This window comes from Entelurus aequoreus, linkage group LG01 (assembly GCF_033978785.1).
Source record: "Entelurus aequoreus isolate RoL-2023_Sb linkage group LG01, RoL_Eaeq_v1.1, whole genome shotgun sequence".
Taxonomy (NCBI): Eukaryota; Metazoa; Chordata; class Actinopteri; order Syngnathiformes; family Syngnathidae; genus Entelurus; species Entelurus aequoreus.
In genome coordinates this window covers 41,513,092-41,522,818 of record NC_084731.1, presented here as the reverse complement: position 1 = coordinate 41,522,818, position 9,727 = coordinate 41,513,092, and the positions used below count along the sequence as shown (strand labels likewise).

The 9,727-nt window shown below is 37.4% G+C and overlaps 1 long non-coding RNA gene across 1 annotated transcript in view; it reads right to left on the bottom strand.

Annotated features, from left to right (window-relative positions):
* Window positions 1–833: 833 nt before the first annotated feature.
* LOC133652285 (uncharacterized) overlaps window positions 834–9,727 on the bottom strand; it is a 44,423-nt gene continuing 35,529 nt past the window's right edge. The window contains exons 3-4 of the long non-coding RNA XR_009826559.1: window positions 2,082–2,323; window positions 834–1,984 (exon numbers count right to left, since the gene is read on the bottom strand). This is a non-coding gene — a long non-coding RNA (uncharacterized LOC133652285). The remainder of the gene's footprint in view (window positions 1,985–2,081; window positions 2,324–9,727) is intronic.

The window sequence follows — 9,727 nt, the reverse complement described above, 5'->3', positions numbered from 1 at the left end:
GAATACTGTGGAATTTTGCAATGAAAACAGACGACTTAATAGCTGGCCACAATGGTGTCCCAATATGTCCGAACAATCCGTGACATCACGCGCAAACGTCATCATACCGAGACGTTTTCAGCAGAATATTTCGCGGGAAATTTAAAATTGCACTTTACTAATCTAACCCGGCTGTATTGGCATGTGTTGCCATGTTTCATCATTGATAAATAAACTATCAGACTGCGTGGTCGGTAGTAGTGGGTTTCAGTAGGCCTTTAACTTAATGCATCATTAGTTTACCTTCATGAATTATTGTGACCACCAGGTGTCGCTAGACAAATTACCAATTTACTTCAAGACAGCATAAATCCATAATTAATAGTAAATAGGTGTTTTTCATACCTACCATTGTTCTCTAACGAATGTCACTTAATCAGACCTTTTCCAACATTACACATCACAAAATAATAAAATGTTGTATGATTCCTGATGATATTGTTTTGGATTGGTATCGGCGTGGGCCATTACTTCAATATCGGTGTGTATTAGAAATGAAAAAGTTGTACCAGGACACCCGTAGAGTGATAAGTACGTGTCCATGCACTAAAATAGTCTGATTTCTCGACTAGTCCGGCTCTAAGTGAGCTTCCTACAGCCCTTGGAAACATCCTAATCCGATAGTGATCGGTTTCTGAAAAGTGGGACTAATACACCTGGATTATGCGATTGGAAACCAGATCTCTCGAGGGGGTGTGTGTGCACCACATGTGCCAATCTCAAAGTGCAGGATTTAACCCTGATACAGATACCATTCAATCAAAACAGCAACAATTGTAATAAAGAGGAGACTGTTTATTTGCTTCACAAGTTAAAAGAACAGAACATTTTCAAATGCATTGATGGTAGAAAAAAATAAACACAGATTTAGTTAATAAGGCAACTAAGGACATGCTGAATGCCGGTTTAACTCTGACTCCCGAGCGAAATATGAAAGAGAATGAAGCACGTATTATAAATTACAAGGAGAATAGTAAAGCCTACACAAACCTCTTTACGCAGCATTTATAAACTGATTAACAATAACTCTGTATTCCGCACAACTGGCAAGATATAAGTATCAGTCGGGGCACGAAATGTATTTTTATTCGGATTTAAAACTTGTTCAATGAATCCACAGAGCGTTTGCCGCCTTATGAATGAACTCCAAGACATTCAAAAGCTTTGTTTTCATGATTCTCGGTCCAAAAATTCCTTTGAAAAAACTCTCTGCCAGCAGTCTTTCTTTACTTCGGACCTGCATCCGCTACTATACTTTCTTGGTAAAATCGTCATGTTCATAGTGCAATCCAAGATCATTTCTTGATGCTGTTTGCTATTTAACATCAGCATAGCCATTAGCAACGTAAAATTTCTGATCTGTGTCAATATTACAGCAAACATCACAACAGAGGCCACAGGCGCCTAGTGCAACATCATATGGGTCACCCGAAAAAAAAAAGAAAAAACTGCGCTAAAAGGAAATAAGCACCCCCCAGTGTACGGGAGGAACACTGCGTATGACCAAAAGTTGCATTAGAGAGTGTGCATGGACACTTGAACTAACACTTTGTAAAAATACAAAAAAAAAACCTCTTTGTTACGTACGGCGGGGGAAGAGGACGGCACGGCACAGGAAGTATTGCTCGACAGGAATTTATTGAGCTTGATGAGGTGTTGGAGTATGTATGCTACTATGTGTGTGCATGCAAGACTATGTAAAGGAATTAACAAGGTAATGTTACCAGGAGGTTGTTGTGAGTGTTGGTTGAAAAGGCAAACGAGTCCAAAGGGGCTGGGCAGAAGAAGGTCCGTGATCCAAGCGGGAGGTCCGTGAGGTTGAAGAGAGGCGTCCTAAGGTCCGTGTCCAAAGTGGGGGTCGAGGATCGAAGGATGCAGTCAGAGTCCAGAGGGGGATCCAGGGAAGTGAGGCGCACAGTTCACTTCCAAGGCAACGGAGGATAAACTGCGGGAACAAGGCAAACGACAAGGACAAGTGAGCACAAGGGGAAGAGGTACACGGAGAGCAAACACAGGAGAGGAGCCAGAGACGCGAAGCTTACTGTCAGACAGAGAACTACGTTCCAGCACTGGATCGTCGGCTGCGTTGGTCTTTATGCTGTCGAGCCTCATTAGATCCAGGTGCGCTGATGGTAGATTGCCAGATTGTCCTGTCTGAGCGGAACGAGCGTGTCCGGAGGCGCTCTCGGCGGAGCTTCTAGCTGTGCTTCTAGCTGTGCTTCTAGCTGTGCTTCTAGCTGTGCTTGCTGCGGAGGAAATGATGGTACGTGCATGCGCCGTAACACTATTTAAGAAATCAGACTGATTTAGTGCATGGAAATGCAGGGAGTGTTGTTTGTACCATTCTGACAACACATCATTAGTTTGGACAAACTTCAAATTGAAGTTGTTTCTTGATTGTTTTTTTAATCGTTAATCTCTTTGCAGCTTACTAACGAGACAAACAAATGTGATGCACATAGTCAAGAGGCCCGCAGCAACAAAGGTGCAACTCCCTCTAAGCAGCGAGTCATGGCTCCAAGCGTGGCCGTGTTTGGGATGTTGCCATGGCAGCAAAACACCTGCAAAGCAGCCCGGTCGGCCATGTGTGTGCAAGGCTGAGCGCTCGCTTATCTGTCAGCCTGCAGGACTGCCACAGCAACTGATAACACACGTTGCTCTGACATGCGGTCGTTTCCTAGAGGCTCTGCCTGAACACATGGCCTCGCCAGCTAACCTCCTCGCAATGGAATGTTCTAGGCATTGAAATTGAAAAGGGAGGCCTGTGTTAGAAGGCTTAACATATTTGGCACAAAATATATTGCAGCCTCTTGCGGTAACGATATATATCACCATATTTTATTTGGTATATAAATGATAATAGAAACATATGAAAATGGGTTATAAAAGCTCCTAAATTGGTCTCTGACATATTCAGTTACTTATTACATCATTTCCAGTTGCATTACATTCTCAAAACTAATATTAATCTACTTGCTAATATACTGTTAATATCTGTTTAATTTCTGTTGTAACATGGTTCTATCTACACTTCTGTTTAAATTCATAAGCACTTACTCTTCGGTTGTTTGGACACTTTACATGAGTTTTGGGCGATATTACAAAATTTGGGTATCTGTCCAATCATAGGCACCGATCTATATTTCTGCCAGTGGGTGCTCAGTGTGTGTGTATTAGTGTTGTCCCGATACCAATATTTTGGTACCGGTACTGGTACCAAAAGTATTTCGGTACTATTTGGTACTTTTCTAAATAAATGGGACCACAAAAAATTGCATTATTGGCTTTATTTTAACAAAAAAATCTTACGGTACATTAAATGTTTATTATTGCAATTTTGTCCTAAATAAAATAGTAAACATACATGACAACTTGTCTTTTAGTAGTAAATAAACAAAAACAAGCTTCTAATTTAGCTGCTGACGTATGCAGTAACATATTGTGTCATTTATCATTCTATTATTTTGTCAAAATTATTAAGGACAATTTGTGGAAAATGAATTATTAAAGGCCTACTGAAACCCACTGCGACCGACCACGCAGTCTGATAGTTTATATATCAATGATGAAATCTTAACATTGCAACACATGCCAATATGGCATGTGTTGCAACTTTATAAGAGTTAACTTATAAAGTGCAATTTTAAATTTCCCGGAAAATATCCGGCTGAAAACGTCTCGGTATGATGACGTTTGCGCATGACGTCACGGATTGTGCGGAAGTATTGGGACACCATTGTGTCCCAATACAAACAGTGTCTGTTTTCATCGCAAAATTCCACAGTATTCTGGACATCTGTGTTGGTGAATCTTTTGCAATTTGTTTAATGAACAATGGAGACAGCAAAGAAGAAAGCTGTAGGTGGGATCGGTGTATTAGCAGCTGGCTACAGCAACACAAACAGGAGGACTTTGAGTCGGATAGCAGATGCGCTATTCGACGCTAGCCGCCGACCGCACCGATGATCGTGGTGAAGTCCTTCGGCGCGCCGTCGATCGCTGGAACGCAGGTGAGCACGGGTGGTGATGAGCAGATGAGGGCTGGCGTAGGTGGATAGCTATTTTTTTTAGCATAGCTCTGTCGAGGTCCCGTAGCTAAGTTAGCTTCAATGACGTCGTTAGCAACAGCATTGCTAGGCTTCGCCAGGCGGGACAGCATTAACCGTGTTGTTACAGGTCCAGGGTTTGGTTCAAGGTCTCCTGATAATAGAAGTAATAGTAGTATTGTTGATCTTCTGTCTATCCTTCCAGTCAGGGGCTTATTTCTTCTGTTTCTATCCACAGTTAAGCTTGATGCTATCACGTTAGCTCTGTAGCTAAAGTGTTTCGCCGATGTATTGTCGTGGAGATAAAAGTCACTGTGAATGTCCATTTCGCGTTCTCGACTCTCATTTTCAAGAGGATATAGTATCTGAGGTGGTTTAAAATACAAATCCATGATCCACAATAGAAAAAGGAGAAAGTGTGGAATCCAATGAGCCCTTGTACCTAAGTTACGGTCAGAGCGAAAAAAGATACATCCTGGCGTCCTGCACTGCACTCTAATCCTTCACTCTCACTTTCCTCATCCACAAATCTTTCATCCTCGCTCAAATTAATGGGGTAATCGTCGCTTTCTCGGTCTGAATCGCTCTCGCTGCTGGTGGGAATGATTGTAAACAATGTGCAGATGTGAGGCGCTCCACAACCTGTGACGTCATGCTACTTCCGGTACAGGCAAGGCTTTTTTATCAGTGACCAAAAGTTGCAAACTTTATCGTCGATGTTCTCTACTAAATCTTTTCAGCAAAAATATGGCAATATCGCGAAATGATCAAGTATGACACATAGAATGGACCTGCTATCCCCGTTTAAATAAGAACATTTCATTTTAGTAGGCCTTTAATCTACTTGTTCATTTACTGTTAATATCTGCTTATTTTCTGTTTCAACATGTTCTATCAACACTTCTGTTAAACTGTAATAATCACTTCTTATTGTGTTGTTTGATACTTTACATTAGTTTTGGATGATACCACAAATTTGGGTATCAATCCGATACCAAGTCATTACAGGATCATACATTGGTCAAATTCAAAGTCCTCATGTGTCCAGGGACAGATTTCCTGAGTTTATAAACATGATATAAATAAATAAAAAAACTAAAGAAGATTTTGTGATGTTAAAAAACATTGATGTAATTATAGTAGTATCGACTAGATACGCTATTGTACGTGGTATCATTACAGTGGATGTTTGGTGTAGATCCACCAATGGCGTTTGTTTATATCGTAGCGTCCCGGAAGAGTTGGTCAAAATGTAATCAAACGCCATTGGTGGATCTACACCTAACATCCACTGTAATGATATCATGTGCGGGAGTGTATTGAGTCGATATTAGTATGTTTACGTCGATATTTTTTGGCATCACAACATCTTCTTTCGTTTTTAAAAAATATATATTATGTTTATAAACTCAGGAAACATGTCCCTGGACACATGAGGACTTTGAATATGACCAATGTCTGATCCTGTAACGACTTGGTATGGGATTGATACCCAAATTTCTGGTATTATCCAAAACTAATCCAAACAACATCCAAACAACAGAAGAATAAGTGATTATTACATTTTAACAGAAGTGTAAATAGAACATGTTAAAAGACAAAATAAGCAGATGTTAACAGTAAATGAACAAGTAGATTAATAATACATTTTCTACCACTTGTCCTTAATAATTTTGACAAAATAATAGAATATAAATGACACAATATGTTACTGCATATGTCAGTAGACTAATTAGGAGCTTTAGTTTGCTTACTTACTACTAAAAGACAAGTTGTCTTGTGTGTTCATTACATTATTTAAGGACAAACGTGCAATAAGAAACATATGTTTAATGTACTGTAAGATATATTTTTTGTTAAAATAAAGCCAATAATGCAATTTTTTGTGGTCCCCTTTATTTAGAAAAGTATCAAAGTATCAAAATATTTTTTGTACTGGTACCAGTACCAAAATATTGGTATCGGGACAACACTAGTAGCTTTTGAATGATACATGGGCTATGTACGGCTATTTACATAAGTTTATGAGCACTGTTTACATGCTATTGTATGGGCCGTGTTTGTATGTCTGAAAAGATGTTATGCAGCAAACATTTATGGAAGTGCAGTTAGTTAGTAGTGTTTATTTGACATATATTGTGTCTTTTTGTACAGTTTTACAAAAAAGAAAAAAACACGAAAACGAAATAAAAACAAGGAAAAGAGAAACAAAGAAAGAAATGAAAAATTAGACAAAAGGAAAGGGATTGTGCATTCTCTGTGAAAACCACTATAGCTTCTTAAAGATAAAAGGCCTGGACTCTTTCTTTACCTTCTTTTCCTTGTGATCTTCATGTTAACTATCTGTCAAATTGTTTACGTCACGGACACAGACACATAAGACGGAATAGGCAGTATTGGTCATACCAATGTTAAACCTCCAATATTTTAGGATCGTTGAATAAATAACATTTTTGATTGCTACTGTAATCTGACAAAAACACAGGATGGCAGTGTAAGAATATCAATTAATATTTAAATGTTTTCCTTATTACTAGGGGTGAAACAATTGATCGATATATTGTTTTATATTCCGCAATTTATACTCCTAAATTACAAGTGTATCGATCTCTGCTCAGCAAGTTTGTCTTCTGGAAGATAGGTATCAATTGAAGATCGTTTTAAAAGGGCATCGATCGATTTTATCGATACTAAAAAAAAAGGAAAACATTGGATTTAAGAACAGCAGACTTTATATAAAGTGTAGCACATTTAAAAATAAGGAAGTTAAACTTAGGTCTATTTTCCATCTGAGGCTTCATCAAAACAAAAATGACAGATAACTACGGTGGTCGAGAAAGGTCATAACAAACACAAACGCCACAAGACATTAGTTTAATATTTGTGATATGTGTGTGCCTTTTAGAGGTAGTGTCGTTTTGTTGAAACGTGTGTGAGAGCGGCAGAGTGAACGAGGTGGCGTGAGAGTTTGGGTTTCTGTGTGTTTTGGCAAACAGCAGCTCTTGTTATGTATTTTCACTCCCTCAGTTTGTTACCTCTTGTTAATAAAGCGTCAGATAGTGTATTTTTCAACTGTGTCTTTACTTCTCCACTGCCAGGCATTACAATATAACTACAACCAGTGTTGGGTTAGTTACTGAAAACCAGTAACTAGTTACAGTTACTAGTTACTTTATTTCAAAAGTAACTCAGTTACTAACTCAGTTACTTACACCAAAAAGTAATGCGTTACTGTGAAAAGTAACTATTTAGTTACTTCTTTTTTTAAAGCTCCCATTAATGCCCTTTTAGCCTTCATTTCAGTACTGTTATTGCACTGGAGAATAATACAATGTGTTGATCAACTTGACATGCATTTGCATCACTGAACTCTGCTAAGCAATGTGCTCTACATACAACACACAAAGACAAATATATGTTTCAAAGGGCCAACTTATTTCAGGCCAGAACAAATTGACAAAACTATTTTAAATAGCTGCAACATAACATACATAAGTAACAAACAGCATAATAACAACATAGCTGTAAACCAAATACGTACTTTAACTTTATTTTTACATACCAAAGCCTAACCAGGCATTTTTTCTCTCAAGGAATTCTGAAATAAAATCATGTCTGAAGCCCAGAACACTCTACACATTTCCCCAGTTTTAGTTTAGAGATAAGGAAAGATTGGCCTGGCCCACTAGGATCCCTCTTTATGTTTGTGAACTTTATTTTTTATACATTTAGAGTGATGTGATAATCAAACACTCTAGAATCAGTCAAAAAGTACTCTATTTATGTGGAGACTTCAATATTGATCTCTTGAACCCCAACAAGCAAAAGTCCATTAATGATTTCACAGATACAATGTATAGTATGAGTTTGTATCCTCAAATCACAAGGCCAACCAGAATTGCAAGTCACAGTGCTACACTTATTGACAATATATTCACTAATGTCTTTGATAATAATATAACAAGTGGACTGTTAACAACCGATATCAGCGACCATCTGCCAGTCTTTACTATTTATGATGGGAACTACAGGAAGAAGAACATTGACAAAAAGACATTTCAAAGACTATGTACAGAGGAAGGAATGATTTTCTTCAAGAAGGATCTGAGGAAACAAATTTGGGACAATGTATATAATGAAGATGATGTAGATGATGCATATGGGAATTTTGTCAACACCTTTCTAACACTCTATGATAAACATTGCCCATGGAAAGAACGTAGTAAGAAGCAAAAGAAAAACAACCAACCGTGGATGACAAAAGGACTGACAAATGCTTGTCACAAAAAAAACACATTGTGTCGAATATTTATAACACAAAGATCTATAGAGGCAGAAAATAAGTATAAGAAATATAAAAACAAGCTAATTGGTATACTACGAACATGTAAGAAGGAATACTACAGTCAATTATTAAACAAGAACAAAAACAACATGAGAGCAACATGGGGCATCCTAAATAGCATCATTAAAAATGGTGCTAAGAAAGATTACCCCCAGTACTTTCTAGATGGACATACAAAAAATGACAATATGAACCAAATAGCTGAACGTTTCAATGATTATTTTGTTAATATCGGAACAAATCTGGATCAAAGAATTCCAAATGCAGATGATGGGTCAGTTGAGGACTTGAGTGAGCTCATAGACAGAAATCCCAATTCCATGTTTCTTAAAAGTGTAACAAAAGAAGAAATAATCAAAATTGTAAAAAATTGTAAATACAAGACTTCAACTGACTGTCATGGAATAGATATGGTAACGATAAAAAAGGTTATAGAAGACATTTCAGAACCTCTGACATATATCACCAATGTATCATTTTTAACCGGAAAATTCCCAGACAAAATGAAAATTGCAAAAGTCGTACCAATCTATAAGAATAGAGACGTACACCAGTTTACTAACTACAGACCAGTTTCATTACTTCCACAATTCTCCAAAATCATGGAAAAATTATTCAATAGTCGATTAGATTTATTTATTAACAAAAGTGGGACGCTCGTGGAGAACCAATATGGATTTCGAGCAAATATCTCAACATCAATACCATTAATTAAAATAACAGAGGAAATTACCAATGCAATAGATGGTAAAGAATGTGCGGCAGCAGTATTCATGGACTTAACAAAAGCATTTGATACAATTAATCATGATATTTTAATACAAAAATTAGAACGATATGGCATCAGAGGTTTGGTATTGAACTGGGTAAGAAGCTATTTAACCAACAGGAAGCAATATGTGAAGATGGGTGAAAATATGTCAACACGGCTAGATATATCCTGTGGTGTGCCACCGGGATCAATACTGGGACCAAAATTGTTTAATCTTTATATAAACGACATTTGTAAAGTTACAAAGGACTTAAAGTTAGTTTTATTTGCAGATGATACAACTGCTTTCTGTTCAGGAGAGAACACACAGAAGATAATACAAATAATAACAGAAGAAATGAACAAATTTAAAAAGATGGTTTGACAAAAACAGACTATCTTTGAATCTCAGTAAAACTAAAATAATGCTATTTGGTAATAGTAGGAAAGAGCATCATACGCAAATACAAATAGACGGAGTAGACATCGAAAGGGTAAAAGAAACCAGATTTTTGGGAGTATTTATAGATGATAAAATGAACTGGA